A 26,677-nucleotide genomic window follows, 5' to 3' on the forward strand; every position below is an offset into this window, starting at 1 on the left:
TGGCACCAAAAAAGACTTTAGCATCAAGCAAAAGCTGGGGCATGTCTTCAGAGGTTACTTAATATTTTTATTAATTAATAAGTTAAAAGCATTTCTAGCCTGGCCATAGCACTTTGGGTTAGAAATCATTAATGCTATCAAGTGCCATCCTTTACTCTGAGAGTTAAACTGCAGTCTATTTGTTTGATGTTTTCTGATATCCCAGAGACTGGACAAAAATGGTAAGATTTTGCTTCCTGTAGTACCCAGCTTTTACAGGAAAATAATGAAATTCTAGTCTACAAGAAGTATATATATATATATTTAGTTCTAGTCCAAGAATTTTAAACATATATATATATATGTATGTATATATGTATATATGATATTATTAAAATTAGATTTGTGTTTATGTTGTACTATGTAATCCCTTTGCCTACTCAAAAATTCTGCTCAGCATTTCCTGTACAATAATAAAACATCCCATAGCTGTCTGCAATAGTTTCCAAAGTCCTTTAGGAATAATGTCAGAGGGCATTACCATTTGATTGATGTTGCTAGGAAAACATTGCTCCTTTTTGACAGCATTTAATGATTCAGGTCACTAGTCTTTGCCATACTCAGTAGCTTTATCAAGTACACAAAACCTTGCTTCAAAGAGAGTATAAAAATGTAGACTTTTTCTTTTGAAGGAAAATATGAATCCATCTCATGCACTTATTTTTCATACCTGCAAAAGTCTATATCAAAACATAATAAAGCTACAATAATCAATTCAAAACTGCTTTGTTTATTTGTACTCATAAATGTTCTATAAAAGAAACAAGCAAATAATGCACTCAGGGGCATATGAAGAAGACATCATAAGAAAGAAAAAGAATTCACTTCAAATCTTTTATGAATTAATTTTAACTGAGGTTCTACAGTTGAACAAATAGAGCTATAATATTATGAGTAAATGCCCTTATTATGAGTGGAGAGTTATCAAGGTATTTCTTACAATGATTAGAAAATCAGTAACACCTAATTGCAAAATTAGCTATTTCTTTCTCTCTTAAATAGTAAAACATAAAAATCTTGCTTTCTAAAAAATGTTATTTCATCATTGAAATTACTCTCTTTTGCTTTCTTACATTTCGAAGAATTAGCTAGTTTAAAATAATTCTGAGACAGGTCTTTCCGAGAAATACCTGATTTTGTACTTCTGAAAGATTAAAGAACTATGGTTTTGTATGTAAATGGTGTTAAAAGAGTTAAGTGAAAGACAATTCAATTTTTCTTTTCCCTTGGGTTTTAAAGATAATTGATTCTGCCATATGACGGATTACATTTTTTAGTGTCACAGAATACAGACCTCAGACAACGCTGAGTGCTTTTGTCATAGCTCAGTCAGCTCCCATATGATCTAAATCACTAAAGCTACATGTATTTACACGTGCTAAAGATCAGATCTTTTTACTCACCAGGATGTCTGTCGCATTTTCTAAGCACAGCTGCCTTCACCTCAGGTAAAGACAAATTCACATATTAAAAAAAAAGTGTACTCCAAAAAGCTCATGACACTGAGATTGTTCTTACAGATGAAGATGTCTCTATGGATATATTTACATGTCAATGAAAGATCAGCTTTGCACATTAGCTAGATACTGTCAACTGATATTCACTCAGGAATCTTTCCATCTGCCATGCTATTGGGGTTTTGCTCTTCTATAGGTCCTGGACTATGTTTGCATCCAAGAAGACATTGCAGATAACTTAGAGCACCTAAAATGACACAAGGTTCCTTCTTGAAAGGAAGTTGTCCACATGATATTCAACATAATCAGTGATGGTTAAGGAGCAGTTCAGCCAGCAACAGTTCAGCAGTTCAGTTCAGCAAAAAGCAATTTAATATGAGATTCCAGAGTATCACAATTTGGTAACATCTTTGACCCTTTGAGACATGTGAATCATGCTTACATGGCTAAAAGATTCAACGTTAAACCTACAGATTCTCATATTTTTAAAATGAAGAGTTAATTGAAGCCAAAAGCATGTGTCACAGTGATTACAAAGACAACAGATGCCTCTGGGAAATTCAGTCCTGTATTTGGGTGGCTGATCAGCCTAACAGCTTTTGAGATTCTGTTTGCAGCATTCACGATACTGACTAGATAACTAGACACCCATTTGGTCTTAATCTGTGTGCTAAATCCTACCCTAGTGATAATAGTAATTTAGCCATCATTTTTCTGAACAGTTTTGACTGCTTTAAAATATTTTTATTCTGGATAATAGGTAAACTCCATAGCAATTCACAGTTCTCTGACTATTGCACTTTTTCTTGTGAGGTACAAGATCTTTAAACATGTATGGGACCTCAGCTAATCTGCGCTGGCAATACTTTGCTTATTCTCAACCTCAGGTCTTAATTCTAAACTGAAGGCCAGAGATACCCGAGAAGGCAGTTCATGAGATCTTTTTCATATGACAATAAGAAAATATTTTGAATACCCAGAAAATCAGTTATTTCCGTGTCTCAAAACAGAAATATCTGTGCAAAAAAGGATGTGAGGCATAAAGACCTCTTAAAGATCTGTTTTAGAAAGCGTGCCACTGAGGTGGAACAAGTTACCATCCCTCTGTACTGCAGAATCACTGCATTCAGTGTTTCTCCTAAAGAGGTCATGCTCATCTTTCTACAGCTGAGCTACAGCTTGGTAGCTGCAAATAACTTGCAAACACAAAGTCAAATACTCTTGTTAACATGTTTCATTTAAGTGAGTAGTCTGTGGTTTGGTCATGTGGAAGACCAAGAAAAAACTATATTCAGAATAACTCATCTGTGTGCAAATGCAGGTAATCCATATATTGGTTGCTAAAAAGCATGTGTGGGGAATCATGGGGTAGTCTTTCATCTTCATAGTTATGATCTTTACAATATTGAAGAAATATTGCAAGAGGCAACTCAGAGGTTGGATAACATGAAATGAAAATTTTTCTCACTGGAATTTTTCTGACAAAGCCAAGTTTCACTAAAAAAATAGTATTTATTAAGCTCCAGAACATTTTGTTTAAACCTTCTCCTGAATTTAAGGTAGTATTTTGAGATTTTGTGTAGGCTATATACAGAAATGTCTCAGAGTAGGGGATACTGGGGATATCTGTTAATCGCACAGGGGTTTTTGTATCCAAGACAAAAGTGAGCACCTTCAACACATGGTCTGTGAAAATAACATTCATACAGTCAATTGGCTAACAGCAGCTAGCCAGTTTCTGGGGTGAAATGAAAGCAGTCAAAATAGTCTAAAAAAATTCCAACTTTGGAAATCCAGAAGAAAAAAAAATGTAAGTAGCTTTAACCCACTTTGGACCCTCTGCATCCACAAGTATTTCTTATATATCAAACCCCATGTTTTTCAGCTTACCTAAATTCAATAAAGAATAATTTGAAATCTAACCAGAAATGCATATTTGTCTTAAAAAAAAAAAGAAAATACCAAATCTCCTTTTTTTATATCATTACAAGTATCCCCCTTTCTTTCAACCAAGAACATACCCGAAGACAAGACAATGCATAGATATTAAGGCCCAGTTGTCAAAAGCAAAAGAAATTTTATGTTGGCAATCTTGTATGCATTAACAATTGTTGACACAAATTACAGCATTTAAATATGTAACTGGATGACTGAACCTGAAAATTAACTATCTCAACAGTTGCAACACATACAATCATCTGCTTTGCAATTATGTGACCATCCCGTTGATTCTGGAAATGACTGCAGGTGCAAAATTGAAGCCTGGGTTATGTCTCCTTTTAAAGCATGGTTCTTAATGTGATTTGCCTTTTAATATGCATTTGTAGTATATATTGTAATTGTTTCTCTAGAGCTCATATCTGTGATTTGAATATATAATATCCATAGCACAAATTGTGTATTACAGCTCCAGAATATCAATTGTAGCTTAAAATGCCTATTGATTGGAAAATAGTAATTTGCACACAACATGCAGATGCTACTGAAGTATTTCAACATTATTTTTGCATTATACAGTTTAGTCATTTGTATTATACATTATGCTTACTAAAGTTAATTTTAATGAATATCACAGAAAAACAGGAAAGTACATCCTAAAATTCTTTTGCACATATAGTTTTCTTAAAATAGTTTCCCTTCTTCCTTAATGTTTTCAACTTTCCATCCATACTCCATAATGTTTTTATAAACTACATCTTTTTCAAGCTGCGTTTAAACCATGTGATGTTACAGTACTGTAAATTTCTTACTAGTTTCCTGACTACCACAGCCCAAGTTTTTTGTTAATAAAAAGAATACCTGAGAGTACAATTGTTAATAGGACAGGTAAAAATAAACTGGTTCCAGTGGAAAGAATATGTGTCTATTTGGGGAAACTGCATTGCAAGTGCAGTGACTGAGGTTTTGTTGCAGATTAATAAAGGGAGCAGACTATTTCTGAGGTTTGCACTGAAGATTGGCCTTCTTTTGTAAGAAACAGTTGCTTTTGACATCTATAATATTTCTTTTCAAGAGCTATCATGGCACTATCAGGTCTACTTACAATTTAACTATCAAGGAATTAATTTCCTACACATAAAGTTTCGTTCCAGTGGGTAAATATTAGAGTCTGCTTGAAAAATCAAACTGCAGCTGCAATAAAAAAAAAAATCAATGAAGAATATTATGGGGGGAAAAGCCCAAACACTGTGATAAACCAAATGAGAGCATAATTCTTTAATGAACAGCAAATTAAAATTTTCATTTTAGTTTCACAGCTATATTGATGAAAAATCTTAATCCAATATAAAGCGGTGTGGATTAGGTGTGCAAATGTTTATTTCCATTACGTTAATGGCCATGTCTGCTACACCACTGCAGAGAAAAAAACAAAACAACTTTATAATCTATTAGTATATTTATAAGACTTTTAAAAAATACTGTTACTGAGTGTCTCTGGCTACTTAATAATATAAGAGCCTTGAGGTTAACTTTTGAAAAACAGTTTTGTAGACAGAAACTCATTAAGATTTTTTTATTGCTATCCTGGATAATTTCTGGTGTATCTATTTGTGTCATTATTGTCTCAATAATTTGAAAATAGCTATGCTTCTTCAGCAATTGAAATGATGCAGAATTTAAAGTATTGTTTGCCGAATACAACCACAATTTAACCAAAACCTATGATTGCTTATTTGGATAAAAGGTGAACTCAACATATAAATTGTGATTAAACAGTAGAAAAGTAGGAAAAATATCAAGGGAGAGAAGTTGTTTAAGATAAATGGAAAAATAGGGATTTCTGGAATACTGTTAATAATTATCAGCATATGCAGACTATAAGTAGACGTATCATGTGAAAATGGGGAGCACGTCAATATCAGATGTGACAGCATGAATTCTGGGTGTTTGGGCACTGAATTCCAATATTCAGTATTTTCACTCAAAAATCTCTAAGGATGGTGTTACCTTTTTCTGCCAACATTTCATGCAGCTATAACTCGCGAAGATAGGTGAACATCCTGAGAGACACCAAACACCCTGCAAAAAAAGGTAGTACTGAGTTTTATTAAAGTTTGGTTCACTTTTTATCACTCTTTGTTGCTGCCAGGGATCACTGAGACCACAAATACCAGACAAACAAAGAAATCTATTTCTTGCACAGCCTCCAGGATGTGGTTGAAGTTCAGGGCAGCACTGGTCACCAAGGTCCAGCCTGTGTCTCACAAATGCACATCCAGTGCCCTGTGTTTCCCAGCTGAGAGTAGGAACAGGTTTGAATCAAAGCTCAGCTCTGTGTTGCATTTCTCTCTGAAGACAGGCTCACAAGGGAATTCAGAAAGGGACAATACCATTACAAAACATCTCATGTGTTAATTTTTTTTTCCAGTTTTCAGTTCAGTGATAGTTGAAAATTTTTCCTAGCTGCCCAGAAATATATTTTCAATGGATGTGCTAGACCCCAGTTCATTTTAGTGGAGAAAAAAAAGAGCAAGTGTATGTTGACTCAATTGTCTTTTACAAAGAAAAGAGTTGACGAGACCAAAAGAGCTTCATTGCTGCACTTTTTAATATTTAATGACATAGTTACAATTTATTTATAGCTACCTGTGTGATCATTACTTTCTGGGGTTTTTAGTACTGATAAAACTATACATGATTATATAAGGCATGTATGATAATTACTTAAACAGAAGCCAAAAAAAAAAGATTAAGGCATTGATATAGTCATTATTATATTTTTATATATACATACATACATTGATATGGTCATTATATTTTTATATATACATGCATAAAACTTGCTCCTGAAAAAATATGAAAATAAAATAGGTTTTGTACCCCACCTCCCCCCGGCGCCATGAACTTTTGTGTTCAGTGACTCCTTTTAGGAATCAAGTTTCAGTTAGGTCTCAGTAATGATTATTTTATTTTCTTGCTTAGTTTTGAAAATCAAAAATCAGGTAAAAATGGACAGAATATTTTAAAGCAGGTCAACAAGTGTGTTGCTATAGGAAACTGAAATACTAAAAAATCTCTCTCTATTTTTACTGCTTGAGTAAAATATAAGTTGGTTTTTTGTGTGCCTCCCATGAGGCTTCTCCTGAAGTGACATACCTTAAATTACATTTTATTTTTCAAGACAAGATGCCTCACAGGGGATATAAATATATATCATTTATTACTACAGAAAAAAGTATTTACAAAATGAGAGACTGCTGCTTGAAAAATAATAATTTTAAAACCCAGTTCAGTTTCTACTAGCTATAAATAAAAAGTATACTGGATATTTGGCTCCTCTATTAAAAATATTTATCTATCTTTTACATAATGGCTTCTAGAAATATGGATTTACAAGGTGAAATACCTTAAATGAGAACAACCATCTTTATGGGCAGTGGAATTCAAATAAAAAAAGCCCTTTTTATTTACTTCCTTTTTCTTTCCACACATCCTGCCCAGAGCATGGTGGAGAAAAGAAGAAAGGATAATCACAAGAGTAATGATATCAATAAACTTGATAGTTTATAACACAATTTTTAAAAAAATTGGTCATAGAGCTTATACTGTACATGTCAACACTTCATAGAAGTGAAGGTGTCGGTTTTTGTTATTGATCTACTTTGCCATTTTTCCAATTTTTTAGGCTTGAAAAGGAATTTAAATTTAGTTTAAAATTACTAACAATTTTACGGATGTACATGTTTGATGTCCTTATATACATTATAAATGACAGTAGAAAACTCTCAATTGATCTATTAAGCCCCAGAGAAGTTATAGGCTTATAAATTTGCTTTAGATATATTCTCTTCTTGATGCATTCTGAAGTAGTTTCTTGCTAGAACATGAATACTTTGAGTTGAGACTTTTATAGACAGATGTCTGTCTGCATTGACCTGCCTTCAGGCATGTTAGCACAATCATTTGCCTGGAAAGCAGTCATATTGACTACTGCTGCTGGGAACAGCAAAGTAGGAACTTTTACATAGTTCATGGACAAGCTGTTCTGGTCATGTGCCTGAAGGCTTAAGCTGTCTGCAAGTATCTCTGTATTAACGTCTCTGGGAAGCTTTTTCAGAGTCAAATTACATTTCCTTGTATGTAGCTTCAGAGTTCTCCCCAACAGGTCTGAATTGATCCTTCATGGTAGAAAGTTTGATTGACTGCCTCCCAAGAATAGTAAAACTTTAAGATTCTCTTAAAATTTAATGAGAAAACACTAAATACAAGTTTTCTCGGGAATTAATCAGAGTGCAGTCAATGAGTACATGTAGTACATAAAGTGTACCAAGGTTTTTGTTAAGACAATACATTTGGGTCACTGTCTTCTCTTCCTACTTGCACTATGTGTCCTTAGAGAAAAATCAGCAAGTCACTTTAGGAGTATACATTTGTATTTTGGATGATCCATTAGATTGCAAAGAAACACTAACTTTGCTATCTTGCTTTCCTCCTCCCCTCCTTTGCTGCCTCCCACCATGAATTTCAGCATTTAGGGACTGTGTTTTTCAGGCATGACCCCAGAGGGTTAGAGCCTTATGAAGAAGAACTAGAGTCATAACTTTTTTTTTTTTCCTGCTGTTATGGCAAAAAATAATTCTCATCATATTTCCCATGAAGAAGGAAATTATTTGATGTACATGCAGCCTTACAGTTTTTCAGGCACAGGCACAGTTTTTCAGGATCAGAAAAAAATGATGTGAACCATTGTGCTAGACTTTTGCTTTAATTAGGGTTTATGAACTCAATGAAAGCAGATAAGAGGTGTTGAAAACCTAGAAATTTCCTGTCAGACACAGAAGAAATGTATTATTCTACTTCTTTGCATTTCAGCTGCATTAATGAAAGCAGTAATGGTTGCTGACCCCATGCCATTTTGCCATGTAGTCATGATTCATCCTTTCACAAAAGAAAATCAGAAAACTGCTGAGTATTAGAAATATTAATGGTTGTTAGAAAAGTGTAATAAAGGTCTCTTCTTCTAAAGCAATGCCAGGCTTTTATGTCATTATTCATGAGTGCCTAACACATTCAGAGGAGAGTAGCTCTGATATCCAAGGAAGCAATGATGAGCAGCAGGGAAAAAAGGGTGCAAGAAAAGGAATTTTTCATAGGACTCAAATAACAGGGCTGCAATATATGAGTGGTACAATAGTGAAAATTAATTATTTTTCATGAATATTAGGAGTAGCACATCTTTTGGAGAGATAGGTCAAACCTGTACAGTAGTTGAAATATCTCAGAGTGAGGGATTGGAACAGGAAAGAAAGAATAGACCAGAAAATAACAGACCAGACTAGCATTTGGGAAAAAGCAAAGTAACATAAAGACATTCTTATATTTTGAGCTATCTTGATGGTACTTACTATTTAAGCTCTCAATAATATCACATAATTTCACACCATATTTAACAGTGTTTTAGAAGGATATTACAACAGAAGACATAAGCATCAATAATTCAAGCATAAAAGAAACAGTTAAAAAGGGGTGTTTCATGATTTATTAGCTAGACAATTGTTGAACTGTGTTTGTTTAGTTACTCCATAAATCACCAAATATGTTCCAAAAATCACAGTCCCCATTCACTACTGTGAAATAGTTGGGAAATTATGTTGAAATGAGCACCTACTTGTGTGTCAGGGATTGCTTCTCTTCCTTATGCTATCAGATGAGATGAGACATAGTTTCTGTTATAAATAATTTTAGGTTAAAAAGTAAAAAACAAAATCAATCAAACAAGCACTGAAAATTAAACAGAAGAAAAAAATAACACATTTGCTTTCAACCTTCATTTCCTAAAAATATCTAGGATTAAAAGTCATAGTTACGTGAAATAATCATTCTTGCATTTTTTTTATTTAGTTATTAACCTAAACTCATTTAAAGTAATGTGTATATTTAGGTATTTGAAATCTATTTATTTGTATCATTATGGTTGTTAGCAGGTCAAACTAATAATATCAAGAATATGTAAATACCATAGTCTAAAGTGAACTCCTTTTTCTGCTTAATATAAATTATCTTTGTTATATTTTATTTAAAAATTAAAATACATTTTTTTAAATTAAAAGCAATAAAATATTCTCTTAGCATACTGTCAAAGGACAAGAAAGGCTATTACAAATATATATAATGCTGAAGTTCGAACATTTTGTCAAATTCATATTTATATAAGGAAGAAATGTTCTTGTATGTCTCTCAAAAGGACACTTTCCAGCTAGATAATACTGAAGGTAAAAAAAAAAATCAAAGACATGAGAATATTTTAATAAACATTATGCAAAACCATCTAATATTATTAGTGTGAACTTTTAGATGTATTTTCTTTATTCATATTTCATTCTTTTTTTTAAGCCTGTTTTCCCCAACACATTTAACTGATAGTTTATCAGAAAGTAAAGTTTAAATGTGGAGGCACAAATTTTAAAAAAATAATCTGTAAGCAGTCTCTAAGGGTAAAATTAGGTATGGAACATTGCTGGCTATCAGAAAACTTTATTGTCAGTACAGAGTGCAACATATCCATTGCGTAATGTGCATTTTGATTAATGTTTCATTTAGTTAATGAAAGCACCAGTTTATTAGTCAAGGAAGGAATTACAATCCAGAACATTCTGTAATGGGTTCATATATACAACTAAATGTCTCCCTGTCCTGTCTAGTTCAAGAATGCCCAAAAGTAAGGAACAAATGCTGAAGCCATCTTCACTAGTAAACATTTCCAATAGCAAGAAGGAAATTTAGAGTAAGCACTGAAAAACCTTGGTTTTAAAAATTTAAGCTCCAATCAAGAAATACCAGTCTTTAGAGAATGATACAAATCTACTAAAAGCACTGAAACCCTTCAGGTAAGGCTATTAAAACTGAATTCTACCATCAGATATAACTCAAAATACAGGGGTAGACTATACATTTGTTTTGTCGTTGGGTTCTGTTGCTGTTGTTGTATGGTGGAGATGGTGGAAGTAGGGAACAGCACTAAAGTCAAAGAGGTATTTGAGGCACAGGACTAAAGTGGAAGGTCTGTTGACTAGATGTTTAGGAGATGTGCTGAACAAGTCCACTCTTGTGCATTTTCTTCACTTGCTATTGGATTCCACCTCACCCATTGCTAATTTAAATGTTGCCTGGTTTTTGTTTCTATAATGTGTTCATTTCTAAATTGACAGCTATGATACCATGTTGTAAATCAAGAGTGAAAAAAAATTAATATGTACTGTAAGATAAGAAAAAATTATACTGCTTTAAGGAGGAAAATAATATTAACATAGGAAGTATTTTGTGATATATTTGGATTCAAATAGTAAAATACTATTTTCTTTTTATCTAAAAGCCTTACATTTTCTTTGGATTGATTAGGCTTGTATGTTACCTGTTTCCTTAATCTTTCTGGAAAATTTATTTTTAGGTAGTCCTGTGAATAAAAGGAATTTGGAATTGATGATCCTTATGTATCTCTTCTTGCTTGAGTTGTTCTATGAGTCTGTGATTCTACAAGCCTGTTGCTATTTTTCATTAGTAAGACTGATAATAAAAATTCTTAGATTCAGTGCTGATTTTACAATATAGTTGTAATATTGAACTGAATACTCAGACCATTTTTAAAGTTTAAATTTCAGTGATAACTGAGGAAAGCAAACATCCGTTTTCATGGTTAAAGAAAAAAAATCTCTTTTAATTGATACTATGAAATATATGTTGTTTTAAGGAACAAAAATTACATCCTGATATATTGACCACTCCTTTTGTTGAGGAATACATCTGGCACAGGCACCTCTATTTGCAAGCTGCAGAATAACATGCAGGTTGAGTTCTGGGAGGAAGCCTGAGACAAGAGGCCATGAAGTGCCAACCCTTTGGTTACCAAAAGGCACAAAGAAGGTGGTGTCAGCCAGGTGGATGGACACTGGGAGACACAGCAGGAGCTGAGAATCAGGGAATAGAGCAAGACTTCTGCTTGGGTAGATTGTGAAGGTATAAAAGCCCAGGGGTTCCATTGCTGGGGGTTCCTCCTTGGAGGCACGAGCCCAGGCTTACTGCACTGTGAATAAATGGCTTTATGGAATGAGATATCTCAGACTTTGCTATGGGAAACCTGGGGTTAAACTGTTCAGGAAACCTGGTCTGACTGTGATTGGGGTGTGCAGGGCATCTGTGGGCTCACTGGAGCTGTGGAGGGGCTTTGGTCTAGCAGTGAAAGTCTCCGGTGTTGGGAGTGTGACTGACAGAGAATCTCGTGAATGCTCAGACTGGGAAGTTTCCTCAACACTTTGAGTATATGTTAGAATCTCCTATATTCATGACTTTATGTTTAAATGATGAAGGTGTATCACCTAAGTTATACATCAATTTCCACAACCATCAAGGGATTTTTCTATTTCTCGAGGCTCTTCATTTTGCTCTCACTGATCCTTTTTACTCACAGAATAATTCATAGCATGTACCAAACTGTTTTGCTGATGGAATGGCTGACCAGTTCTGTCTGTATTTGCTTTCATTTGATAATATTTTGTCTTATTTGGTTTTGACCTTTTTTTTCTTTTATTTTGTTGATGGTGGGTTATTTTACCCATATAGCAGTGTAAGTGGTGGTAATCCATATACATAGACTCTAGGCCGAGAATCATTTTTTATCACAAAAGTCACTGCATGGTAGAAAGTGCTGTCGCACTGTTTACAGGAATTTCACTGCTGTTTAAAATCAGAATTATGTCTATTTGCTGTTTGAAACTAAAACCACTGCATTATTAATACCAGTAAATGCCACATATTGATGTCCAAATGGGAGTTTTCTGGTTATATATTACATGTCCTCTCAAAGTTGTCACATTGATGATGTACTACATAACACTAATAGCTGCTGCTCCAATGATGTATACCAAGTGCCATCACTCCAGCTAAATATTTCATCATAGCAACAGAATTTGTGCTAAAATACTTCAACAGCATGGTTGTAAATACAATACATATGAACAGACCAGTCATTCTGAAATGTTCTAGAGAATTTATTTATCCTACGCATGCAAGAGTGTGTGTGTGCATAAGCATGTACTACTGTAATCAGATAGTTTGCTGTTTTCAGAATATGCACATTTTTCCTATTAAAAGCCTGATGCCAAATTTAATACCTTTAACCTAGGCAAAATATCTAACCATATTCTTGCTCTGAATTTTATTGACTATATGTCTCTATGACTTTGGAAAACCAGTTTTCCATCCTTGGAGTTTCACTCCAATACCATGGGTTATCAAGTACCTTTGTTGCACTTAATGAGTTGCCTTTCTTATTTATTTCACTTATCTTCCCTTTTATATTTCCAATTGCTCTCTTTTTTTAGATCTTTTCAACCCCTACAACTTTCAAAATTGAGTTTCACTGTTCAGACCTATCCCTAGTATTTAATGATATTTAATGACCTGCTAAGTGAATAGAGGTTTTAACCCAAAAGAAAATGAGCACGTGCCAAAAATCATAAAAAAACCCCACCCCCAAACTAAGACAATGTAAAGAAAACCCCCCATAACTAAACAACCAGAACCAGAAGAAATGAGCTAAAACACTATCGCAATCCACACTTTTATTTCCCTAGGTCATGGCCTGACAACAAGTGCAGCAATTAAACTCAAATCACTCCTCTGTTGTTGCCCGGAATAAAGCACAAACTTTTCCAAACATTGTTAAAATGATAATATAGAAGCAAGTCTTTAACTGAAATCTTTCAATATGGCGATATGCAGTGATGCAGTATTTCCAGACTTTTACAAGGTTAGGTAATAGTATATCTAACAAATATTGTCCAGTTAGAAGAGCAGCTGGTTAGGTAATTTCCCTGCAGGTTCTGCCCCATTGGAGCCCCCTCCCACCCTGATATTTTAGCCACACACTTTATCGTGTGTGTACAATGTGTGGTGCAAACAAATTGTCCTTGCCACACTAAAGGCAAGGCAAAACAGGATTTAAGTATGTACTGGTAAGAGTTTGTTAAACTATGGAAGAAGGCAGGAAAAATGTTAGAAGTTATAACTATATATTAGCAGTCTACAAAGTTAAAAACATATGAAAGATATATAGAAAACCAAAAAATCTCTAGGCATCACTCTCACAATTACACTAAGTAATTTTTTGGAAATGCTACTACGTTCTTCCTAAGGATTCTTCCTTAAAAATATTGGAAGTAAAACAGAAGCAGAATAAAGTTTATATGTAGAGACTATTCCTAGGGTAAGTCAGGCATTGCGGCCTCACACAGTCCCTAATCCAATCTATTGTTTAAAAAAGGGTCAGCTCTGAGGTCAGAGCAGGCTGCTCAGGGCTGTGTCCAGCTGGGTGTTGACTGCTCACCTCTCTGTGGAATCACTTTCTTCATTTGACAGGAAGAGTTTCTGTTCACATCTGATAAGAGCATCCCTCAATTCTTTTATACCCATTGTCTCTTGTCCTCCCACCATGCACTGTGGAGGCTCCGTTTCCTCATCCACCCTCATGGAGAACCACTGTTCAGTCCTTTCATACCTTTTGTTCTCCAGAAAAAAAACAATCTCAGTCCCTCAGCTTATCCTCTCAGGTCAGGTGCCCCAACTGCTTGACACCTTTGGTGGCTTCACTGAACTAAATCCATCTGTCAATGTCTTTCTTGTAATGAGGACAATAATCTGGAAATTATTATTATTATTATTATTATTATTATTATTATTATTATTTAAAATACCTATAACAACAGGATAATTAAGGCAGTCTAGAATGCCATTCATCTTTTCTGCTATCAGGACACACATCTGGTTTCTATTCAGCTTTCTGTCTGCCACAAGCCCCAGGGATTTTTCGGCAGTTTCTCCCCAGCCAGTTTGCCTATTGTCTGCCACTGGAAGCTGTTACTCCTTTCCTGGCAGAGGATTTGTCACTCTTCTCTTTACCACACAAGCTCTCAAGCAGTTTGTCATCTGTCCTACAAAGGTGCTCCACACATCCAACCTGCTCCTTCTTTCTGAAAACTTCTTTATATTTTATAGCTGGTATCAAGCTCAGGCAGATCTCAGGTTCTGTCACAGCTGTTCCCTCCCTTCTGCTAGTTCACAGTAAGAGTCTTCTACTCCTGTTCAATGTTCTGACCTCCCTTCCCCTGAGGGAGAAAACTGGAGGAATGCTCTTCAATTAAATAATTAGCTAGTCTAGTTTTTGTCACTCTTACTACATGCCCTGCCAAATAATATTGAAGGCATTTGATAGTTTTGCACTATTTACTTTTTTACAGAGCTCTGAAGTCTTCCTTTGATCTTTTTCATGTATCATTTTTCTCTGTTTTAAAAAGACTTGCCTCAGTATTCTTAATATTTTTAAATATAGTTGTCTTTCTATTTATTAAGTGACAAGTTCTCATTTCTTCTAGATAATGGCATTGTAGCATTTAAAGTGTCAGTAGTGTTATAGTGTATAGTCTTTGTTAACCTAAAAATTCGGTCTGCAGGATAGTAAATTTCCACTATAATCATACTTTCTTATTAGGTTGTTAGTAATAAATAGTACTCAAAGGTATTTAAATTTTCCAAATTTTTGCCCTCTACTGCAGATAACTACTGTAGACAGAATAGAACAGATTACTGAGAGTTGCAAATCGTATTCTGTCCTATAAAAATTTTTTATGATATAGATATATATAGATATAATCCCATTGATTGCACTGAGGTAAGATTCTTTGCAGTGGTTTTACATCTTTTTTTTTGTTAACTTCAAGTTTTTTATGTTTTCTTTCAGTATTTCAAAATACTAAACTAAAATGCAAAGTATTTTTTGGTTTATCCTTTCTTGTTTTGAATAATTTATCAAGAATACTATAAAATATTAAGTTTTTTGTTCTCATTACTTTTAAAATTAATCAATTTTTTTACTCCTGCTCACAAATTAGATCAGTATCTGAAAGTGTTATTTCAAAGCTTGTATTTGTATAATTCCTGTTTCCGGGATTGCAGTTTCTGTGACTTAAAGATTGTAATTTTTTTCTTTGGAAAATTCATTCATATTTGATAGCCACTCTTCTTTATATTGAGACTCCTAGAAATCCCTCCCAAATAATTAGTATTTCATTATGTCTTCTTTTTCTTAACCAAACCATAAAATATTTCCTTCTGAGATATCTTACTAGTCTCTCATTTTTGGTCTCTTTTTTATTCTCACATTCCTCAAGACATGACTGATTCTGTAAGCATGTAGCTTGCAGTTCATTTTACAGACAGGAAGCTGTAGAATTGTATCCTCAAATAATCCAACTATTCATTTTCATGGTCTCTGGTGTCTCTTTTCCGTATATGCCTGAACATGTCACATAAGATATCAGCAACACCTGAAATCTCCACTGTTGTCTTCTAAACCCTTACTTTCAGCTTAATATTCCTTTCTGCATTTTAGCTTTCACAAAAGTTCGAGTTTTACCTGTAGCTCATCTGTTTCCCTTACCTCTCTGTCACAGAGAGTTTTTTAACACCCTTCTAAGTCAGTGGTCCGAGCATAAACTTCCCCTGAGGTTCAACTTGTTCCTGATATTACTCTAATGTCAGAAACCAGTAAATGCATGATTAAACTGCTTGAGAGCAACAAATATCTCATTTAGGATTTCAGATAAGCTCTAAGTTTATGAAACACATTTCTCTTTACACCCATAACTTTGTAAACGCTTAATTGTTTTTCTTATTCTCCCTTTCATTATATTATAACAACACCCATTAATTATAATTGGCTTTATATGGAAGCACTTTTTCAGTCACCAGCAGTCATTTGAATGTTTCAGAGAGGCATATTACCTCACTGAATTTGTTGAGTTATTTGTTACTGCTCTTCATAAAATACTTTGTATTTCAACTTCTTTTCACAAAATATACTATGTTTCATTTTCTGTTCTTCCAGAAAGAGCATTTAAGATCTCTATTTTACCATTTTCTTCTTATCCTTCAATAAAGAATTTCTTCACTGATATTGTCAAAACCAATAACTGCTGGTAATAGGGTATAATTTATCATGAAGGCTAGTCCTATTTCATGCCTGAGAGTCCTTTCTCTCCTATAAAGCAATGTGCATTCACTAACTCAAAAGATTCACATTCCAGGTATCTTGTGAGGGTGCGATGTATAGGCAATACTTCAAAAGCAAATGGCAGGGTCACAGTTCTATTTATGCTCTAAATATTCCATGTTCCAGCTCCCTGTCCTTTTTCTATATCTTCTAATTCTATCCACCCATTTACTTTTGAGTTCAAAGTTGAGCTTTTTAGAGGGCTTGCGTGACTTGGGATGTTTTAGGAAAGGAATAAACCTCTTGCTATGAAGTGATTGTGCTTCACACTAGAACAGATACTTGGTATCTGACCATTGTTCTGCCAGAGATATTTGGCTTTCTACATGGGAATGATTATTGCTGGATGTAAGGAATTTGTATCTCTCAAAATAATATTTAAGAAAATGCTCAGCACAGAGAGCTAATTCATAGTCACAGGCCACAAGATGGGCTATTGATGCCGGTTGGCAAACACATGAAATATTCTGCCAACAGTATGCTGCATCACAAGCCACTTGCTCACTGCAGAACCACAGCCACTTCAGGCTGAGTGGCAGTTTTCTTGAAGACAATAAACTGTAAGATTTCAGTCAGATTCCTGACTGAAATTTCAGGAAAAGATAAGTTTCAGGAATGGTACTGAGACACCTGAGATAAAGGAGGCAATCTTTGATGATATTTCCTGATTTTGAAGGCAAAACATCTCTAGGCTGAATATACATTTGCCTCAAAAAGTTAGAACATTACCTTTAAATTATAGGTAAATTTATTCCTGATAATAAGGAAATCATAAACTGAAAAATATTCATCATTTAGGTTAGCAGGGAAAAAATGTCTGAATGCATAACCAGAGTAATAGGATAAAAATAAGTATAATGAGTATACTAAAAAATCCAAACCAAATCAAAAAACAAACACAGGCTTTTGTTTGTTGGATATTAAATAATATCTTGACAAAATATATTACAGCTGGATCCCTACAAACTTATAGGGCTTGCTGGGATTCATCCAAGAATCCTCAAAAATCTAGCTGCTTGTCATGACAAAGCCTCTTCAATCATTTTTGAGTGGTCTTGGGAACCTGAAGAGGTCCCAGCTGTATGGAAGCTGGTGAATATTGTCTTAATTTTAAAGAAGGGCAAGAAGGAGGACTTCAGAAACTGCAAACTTGTGAATCTCACTTCAGTGCCCAGTAAAATTGTGCTTAAGATCATTCTGGGAGGTATTAAAAAACACTTGGAGGACAATGCAGTCATTGGTCACAGCCAGCATGGCTTCATGAGGGAGAAGTCCTGCGTGTCAAACCTGGTTTCTTCCTGTCACAGGGTACCTAGCTGGTCTAGGAAAGTCAATAGATGTAATCCTTTTGGAACTTCAGCAAAGATTTTGATAGTGCCTCACACAGTATCCTTCTGGACAAAATGTCCAAGGCACAGCTGGATAACCAGGTTACATGATGGGTGAGCAACTGGCTCACAGGTCAGGCACAATGAGTTATAGTGCATGGGATGACACCAGCCTACCATCTACACACTAGTAGGGTTCCAGAGGTGTCCAGCTCTGTGCACTTCAACCTCTTCATTAACACCCTGAATGTGGGACTCAAAGGAATATGATTTAAGTTTGCTAACGATACTGAAATGGGAGGAGCTGTCAACTCCCTCGAGGGCAGAGAGGCCCTGAAGAGAGACTTCAATGAGTTAGAGAGGTGGGCAGTCACCCACCACATGTAGTTTAATGAAAGCAAGTGCCAGATACCACACCTGGAATGGGGCAAATTGTTGTATGCATAAACTGGGGAATGAGAGGCTGGACAGCAGCACTGTTGAAAGAGGCTTGGGGGTCCTGGTATATGTCAAGTTGAACATGAGTCAGCAGTGCCCTGGCAGCCTGGAAGGCTAACCCTGTCCTTTAGTGCATCAGGCACAGCATCACCAGCCAGGAAACGGAGAGGATTGTCCCACTCTGCACTGGGACTACCACACCTTGAGTGCTGGGAGCATTTTTGGGGGCCACAATGTAACCAAGACTATTAAAGAGTGTCCAAAGGAGGGCCATGAGGATGGTCCACTCAGCACTGGGACGACCTCACCTTGAGTGCTAGGAGCCCTATTTTTGGGGGGCACAATGTAACCAAGACTATTAAAGAGTGTCCAAAGGAGGGCCATGAGGATGGTGAAGGGTGTGGGGGGGAAGCCACATGAGAAGCAACTGAAGACACTTGGTTTGTTCAGCCTGGAAGATACTGAGGGGAGACCTCATTGTGGTCTTCAACATCCTCAGAAATCGGGCACAGGTCTCTTCACTTGTGTGACTGGTGACAGGACTCAAGGGAGAGCCATGACATTGTGTCAGGGGAGGTTCATATTGAATATTAGAAAAAGATTTCTCACCCAGATGGTGGTTGGACACTTCAACAGGCTCCACTGAGAAGTGGTGACAGCACCAAGCCTGACAGAGTTCAGGAAACATCTGGACAATACTCTTAGGCACATGGTATGACTCCTGGGGTGTCCTGTGCAGGGCCAGGAGTAGGACTTGATGATCCTGATGGGTTCCTTCCAACTCAGAGTATTTTTCTATGCTTCTATCAAGGCCTTATCTCTCACCTCCTACAAATTTATATTTTGAATTAGTAAATTCTAGATCATGATTTTAGGCAAAAAGTATTAAAGGATGTGCAGGAACACTTAACAGAATCTGGGAAAGGGAGTACATGAAGAAAACACTGTCACTCATAGAGCAGAAATAATTGTGAATATATAATTCTGCAATGAGTGAAAGAAATATTTATTTTCTGCAATGTTGGGAAGAGATAGAGCATTACTCCACAGCAGGAGTTTAACACAGATATGGTTTGCAAAATAAATGCAGCCTATTCTATAACAGAGAGAAAAAGCATACACCAGGAATTAAAAAATCAAATTCAGAAATTCAAGGTATTTTTAATATTAGTAAAACTATCACTTTACAATCACTGTGAAAAGTAGGTGATTTCAAGTTAATGGATTATTTTTAATTTAATAAGCCTAAGGGAACATTTTTCTTTATGCAGGGTAAGATTAAGGAAGTCTTTCAATTTCGTATTCAGGGGGAATTCAGAAGCAGTATCTAACAGAACAAAGAAGAAACCAGCTAAAAAACTGATTATATTTTTAGCAAAAATATTCATTAAGAGCTGATACAGAGTGCTATTTGATGATATAATCACAGCTAATTATAAGCTTTGGGGGATGATCCTAAAACTATTATATTAGATTTTCTGGTTTTAGTGATTTTTAGCATTTCAGGTATAAATTACATTGCAATTTATCATGGTGCATCCAATTAGAAATTATTTGCATGAAAAAATAATTTTAATTTTTTTTTGTCTGACTTAATGTGAATTTAACTCATTAAGATAAAAAAACTGGCATTACATTCCAGGCTTTAGAAATGTATTCTCTTATGTTATTATCAAGTATGTTAGAGCAGGTCATAATGAATAAAAATCTAACAGAAGAATATATTTAGGTTAGTAATAACATTGTTCCACTCAGTACCTTATTAAGATGTGATTTCATTAACAAAAGTGACAATTTATTTGAAACCATTTCCCTTGTAAACTGCAAAGCAGAAGAGAATCTTCATAAGAAAAGCAGAAATGGATATTAGCTGTTCTTCTTTGCAATCATCTTGTAAATCTCCACAGACAAGTAGTTATGGACAATCAAATGACAAACATATGCTTTTTAGTACATGTTTTTCATATATTTAATATTTTATATAAATAGGGTGTTATATTCAAAATAAAAATATTAATAAATAGTTATTCTATAAATATGTATATTAATAAATAATTACACAATCATAATATTTATGCAAATACTAATATGAATCTACTGTGTATGTGCATGCAAATACAAATTTCTTCTTATTTTGTTTATATGAATACTTGAATATTTATTTATGTAAATATAAATATATTTCATATTATTAGCCTGAAAATACTCATAAGTCTAATTATTTCTTTTCAAAAATGGGTCAATGCACATGGAACCTATATAAATTCACATCAAAAAATTGTAAGGAAATGGACAGTTGAAGGCATATAGGCCAAGTCATAGAAAATGACTCAAACCATGGAAGCATCCTTCTTTTCTTACTAACTCAGAACATAGACAGGATGCTCTCCCAGGGAAAATTCTGAGCAGAAAATATTTCAGTGAAAATTAAAAAAAAGGAATAGCAAATCCTCTTGGGATAAATTGTAATCTCTTGTTCTATCTCTACATGTGAATCAAAAATTCTGTCCTCAGCTCTGTTTTTCTGTATCTGGTTTCAATTAATCTGCTTCCTTTGACGAATGGTGACTGTGACCTCTGTTATTATTTTGCTTTTCTTATAATCATTCATATTTTGACTGCTGTAGAAATAAGTTAAAAAAATTAGCTTGACCCACTTTTGGTCTCTAAAAATTTTAAAATATTTTCAATGGCAGGACATAAAGCATTAATAGGTACGACCTAACAGCTAAGTGCTTCTCCTGTATTCAATAATCTATCTCAAACATCTCCTAGGAATGCCACAAAAATTACCCACTTTTCTTGTATGTTCCTTGGAATTGCTGCCTTATTCTATCTGAAAGATTAAATGCCTCTAGTTATTTAAGCATTGTTGCCCTCAGCATGGAGGGCAGATTCAATAAACAATTACCTTGCACTGTAGCAGCTCTGACAAAGAGCCCTTCCAGTCATCAAAAGAAAGTTAACACAAAGAGGCACCTGCCACTACAAACAGAGAGACAGGGGAAGATGTGTCCTTTTCTTCCCCATTCATCCAGAGCTCCGAGTAAATAATTTCCACAACTGAAATGTTCTGTACCCATTTTCTTCCATTTTACTCCCCATCAACTGCCAGCAATCAAACAAAATTCAGCACTTCCTAGGGCTTGGAGGACACATGCTGAAGGCATGTGAACACTCTTCCCACTCTGTTTTCACTGACACACACTCTGCCTTAACAGCTGCGTACCATTTCACAGGGAAATTTTTATACTAGTGACAGACTGAAGAAATCACACTCTCAGTAGACTTTCAAAATGTTTCTAGTTTCTGTTGATGACCTAATATCTGCTACCTTCCCCCTCTCCCTTCTGCTCTGTGGCAGACTGGACAGGGCTTGGGAGAGTTCTGGCAGGCTGAAAAACTTGTATATCAGGACTGTTTGTCTCCCTTCCCAGATTCTATTTTCTTTCACTATCCAAGACATGACTGCATGGCAAAATTGTTAGGGCTTGGATTTCCTCTTAGGCTCCAGTTCACAGCCACAACAAAGTCTCTGTTCCAACATATCTTGGCTTCTGAGTGATTCCAAAGTCCAAAGCTTAGGGGTCACCTGCAAGGTATTTACATCCAGTAATCAGACTAGAAATTTGTGCAAGACCTGATGGTTTTGATATGGGGAAACAGAAAAAAAAAAGCAAAGCAGATGATGGCGTATAAAAAAACCCATATAATCCATGTGAATGAAAGAATATATTTTTAAAAAATATTTAAGTCAATTGAATATTGCAGGAAAAAATGACTACTGATCACTAAGAAAGTATCCAATTTGGCAAAAAAGCACTGACAAGGAATGGAGGAAAATATTCAGAAGAAATTGGAAAAAAATCCTGGTATGGGACTTATTGTCACATATCCTATTTCAAGCAGGGCAAATTAAAAAGACTGTGTTAGAACACAACAAGACAAACAGTTATTAACAAATCAATATCATACAGAAACCGTGTACTTGTCACACATTTCATATACAATGAAGGGGTTACCTTAGTAAATGTAAAGGCACCTGTAAAAGGGAGAGATATCACAGGCTTGGAACAGTAATGAGATAAACTGCTTGCATGCAAATTACCTAATCTACATGAAAATAATGCTTGTGTTTCAATGCCATTCTGAAAGCACTGCTTCTATTGTTATATCCTTTCTTTCTTGAATTTTCTTAGAAATAAGAAAAAAATTGCTAATTAGAATGGTAAAGTGCATCTTGTACTCTGCCATCATATCAGCTTATAAATGTTTGTTTCTAAAACAAAACTTCTAAAAGAAAACTTCTACTAAAGTCCATCAGACATATGAAATTATTTATCTTGTTAGCAATTTTAATGCAGTTTAAAATATTTAAATGTATATTTGCTTTGAAATATTGTCATGTCAAAAGGATAGTGCGATGATAGACCTCACATTCAGATGGACCAGACATCGGTAATTTTCAATTTTTTCCATATTAAGAGAACTTTTTTGCATTTTACTTAGATTTTTACATTCCATTATTAAAGAAATAAAGAAGCTGAAGTTGTGCCTGTCTTCATCTACATTTGATTTCTAAACACTGGGTTTAATATTCCCTCAAATGATATTTCAGAAGAGGTGAAGAGCATTTAATGTATTTGCTTTCTATGCAGTTGTTTCTTAAACATAATATAAAAACACAGGAAAAGCATTTTCTTTATTCCATCAGATGTCAGATATAATTCTCCCACATTTAAAGGAATAAGTGCCAGGTGTTGTACAGCCTCTAAACACTAGAGAAAACAAGGGCTATGCATTAAGTCTCTTGTTTGTGTGGTGCCATAGCAGCAGGGTATGGTAAGGTTTTCTCTTTGCAGAAGATAACAACAGCAATGCGAAATGCAAGTAGCGAGGCCAAGAAGATATTCAACTGAAATTCTAGTACCTCCAGATTTTCTCCTGAAGCTTAGCATGGAATTCTTGTAAATTAGCTTTAAGAAAATGTGGGAAAAAGGAAACAACCTTGCTGGAATTATTATAGGGAATGCAAAGCATTTTCAGAGACCAAAAAGAAAATTTATAAGGAGGAAAAGAAATTAGGAAGTCAACAATTTAGAAATTGTGAGATAGCTTTCATTTAACCTTCGAGCAGAAAAAAAACCAACAAAACCAAAAAAACCCAACAAACAAAAACCTGTACATTAATTGCAGTTTTTAACGGACTGTGTCCAAAAAGAAAAAAATGGACAAATGCTGATGATTTCAATGTTTTAATTTCTCTTTCACATGTTTTAATTTCGACTGTTTTAATCTTAAGATGATAGAAAGAGAAATTAAACATGTGAATTAAATAATGCTATAAAATAGGAAATATTAACACAAAAGAACCAAAACACTATCTTCACTTGTTACTAGCCAACTATGAGTAAGAGTTCAATTACATAGGACAACTTGTAAGTATAAGGAAGAGTCATCTCAACTCCAAATACCCAAAATGTCAAACCAGAAATCTAAACTCTAATCAATGGTTAAATATGCTACTTCACCATCTTGCCCTGGAAACTGAGAAGATTATTTACTTGCTTTCCTGTTCGCATAGGTGTGATAAAGGATTTCTGATGCTTTCTGAATGAGAAGTTATGTTTTAGCATTTTTTAGCCTGTAGTAAGTGTCAATGAATGTACTTTCCATTCCCAAAGCTAATTGTAATTGGCTTACACAAAATATCAACAAAATGAAGATGTTTATATTCTTCTGTCATCCACTTACAAATACGCAATCAGAAAAAAAACCAAAACCCATATTAATTCTACTTAATTATTTCTAAGATCAGGGCCAAACACCTTCTGTAGTAGCATATAGGTGAAACAAAGCAAATTTTTAAATCTTTATCTTTTTAACTTGTTGAAGTACTATGTTAATGCAATGCACAGGAAACATAGAAATAAAAAGTTAGAACTGACTTGTGGAACACTTCAAGGAAGTTGCCTATTTGTTTTTTTTTAGTAGTATGTACAATTAGTTGTATATTTGCCTTTCAGCTTTTATGTTCACTTTTCTGCTTTTGCACAGTTTGGATTTCTATTGGTAGATACAGAAAAAGACAGATGTGGGAATTATTTCAGGATTTATGGAATAGGGAATAAGCAGAAATCCTATACAGGAAGGTGGTAAAAATCTACTTTGAGATTCATCAAGTTGCATAGAGCTGAAAGACATCAGACAACTGGAAAAAAGTTGGTCTTAATGGGACATTATAAGAAAAAATAAAGAAGCAAAAAGGTACCTGCAAAAATATTGTCATGTTGGCTGACTGAAAAAGTTTAAGGCATATTTTTGAGGAGTGACCTGATTTTGAGTTACTGAGATTTTGAGTTACTGAGATTTGTTGTTTGACAAACTTAAGCTCATGTTTCTTGATTATTGTTTGGATAATGATGTGGGGGGCCCTGAGGGGCCCTTTCTGTTCTGAGAACAAATGCAGACTTGTGCTAAGTCTTATGATGCAGCCATGAGGACTGAATGAGTCAAGGTGCAAGTATGAAAAGTTATTCTACAATAATGTTTAAATTTTGTGATTTCACTGCTTAGGGGTTTATAAGTATTTTGGTGTGATGTTCCCCTAGGAAAATATAAAGATGAAAACCAAAGCTAATATTAATCCAAACCAAAAACACACTCACCCAACAACAACAAAAATAAATCACAATAAATACTCAGCATGGGTTAGGAGGATTATATAACATTGTTTCTCTCATAAGAATCTGTTGAGAGAAAAATTTATGATAAGCTGGCATGTTCCAGTGATCTTTGTTACCTTATGATTCCTTTCTTCTACATCTTTTTTGTCTTAGTAAATTAATTTAACAGAGAAGAAAGAAGAAATGTGATAAAGATCACTGGATTTTAATTTCTGTTGAAGACAAAAAAAGCTAGTGCAGGCGTATTGTAGTACCTGAAAATGAAAAACATACATGGAGAATCCATGCTGTTCTCAGAAATCTATTGTAATGAGAAAATGACATTTATACTGGATCAGCGTGACTAGCAGGCATGTTTCAATGCAGGAACTGCTGATCACTGGAGTAGTGTCTAACAGCGTGCCTGTGGAAGAGATTGTTATATCAGGCCGCTAAGGCTCATTCCTCTCCATGTTGCTGAACCAGTGCCTTTTTTCTCTACGTAAACTCAGACTCTTCCTTAAGAAACTCTAGATCTACCTGTCCTTTTAAGCACAGATTTCCCTTGAGGTCTCTGGTGGGCTTTCACCAGGGAGCCCTGGAAAATCCTTCCCTGTGAATTAAAGGAAACTTAAATCAACTGAATAACTTCACATTTAACAGCAAAAATGCGTAAACCAAGAAAGAATTTTACAATTTTTGTGATATCAGGCTTTCTGCCCTGCATCATATAATTTAGCCTGGAACTGTGAAAAGTACAAAATAATAAAGTGTTAAAGAATTACTAACATAGGAGTTCTTTTTAGGCACTACCTAAGATCTAAGGTGTCAACTAAATCTAGGAACATTTGTGCTGACAGTACACCGTACCTCTTGGTCCAAAATGTTTGATAGCATGTGGTCAGATACCTTTCCAGTTAAGAGACTGCCATTTTTTTTAAATGACAGAGTTTCCAACAGCATCTATTCTTCATCACAATGGACTCAAATGACCCATGCCTTCTGCAGATAGAACAAAGGTCACAAAATCTAGTCTCTTCCATACATAACGTAATTCTATTTCCCCTTACTGAAATTAATATACTTAAACCCTTTATATATATATTGTTTAGAAAGTTCTTGGTATTATAACATATAGATGTTAACACCATAAAATTTTTCTGTATTATAATATATATTATACTATGAATTTTCTATTATCTATATTATTATTACTAAAATAAGCTATTATAAAATACAATGCCTACTTCCAAAACTATTTTTATTGCCAATATAAATACAAGAATTTTCTTATAAAAGCAATGTCCTTCATTTATTTTAGAGATAAAAGACGTAATATCTTAATATTGTTGTATTCTACAAACAAGTAAACATGATAAGATTCACATAAAGTAAAGTAATTGAGCACATTCTTCAACTACTCATTGAATCTGGGGAGAACAGATGCTGCTTACTCCCAGAGGTGTGCAGAAAAAGGGAGAATACATTATACACTCAAATATGACCCTCTTATTAATACAATTTATTATGTCAGTTTGCAAGCACTCCTTTTCATTTTTATGAGACAAAAAACCTTGCACATAAAGTAAAAATTATTAGGAATTAGAATTTCATTCTGTTTTAAATATTTACATGACTTTGGATGAAGTGCTTTTGTGAGGGTATTAGGTGTTGGTTGTTTTGTTTGGTTGTTTTTTTCAGCTACTC

The 26,677-nt window shown here is 34.6% G+C and overlaps 1 protein-coding gene across 2 annotated transcripts in view; it reads right to left on the reverse strand.

The window, feature by feature from the left end:
- The window catches only part of MGAT4C (MGAT4 family member C), a 321,451-nt gene that overhangs the window by 53,685 nt on the left and 241,089 nt on the right, over nt 1-26,677 (reverse strand). The window contains exon 4 of one of the 2 annotated variants that reach the window (XM_039704047.1): nt 5,445-5,516. The exons of the other annotated variant lie outside the window; for it this stretch is intronic. The gene's annotated coding sequence lies outside the window, so the exon portion shown is untranslated. The remainder of the gene's footprint in view (nt 1-5,444; nt 5,517-26,677) is intronic. 2 annotated transcript variants of the gene reach the window in all.

This window comes from Passer montanus, unplaced genomic scaffold (assembly GCF_014805655.1).
Source record: "Passer montanus isolate IOZ18808 unplaced genomic scaffold, ASM1480565v1 scaffold17, whole genome shotgun sequence".
Taxonomy (NCBI): Eukaryota; Metazoa; Chordata; class Aves; order Passeriformes; family Passeridae; genus Passer; species Passer montanus.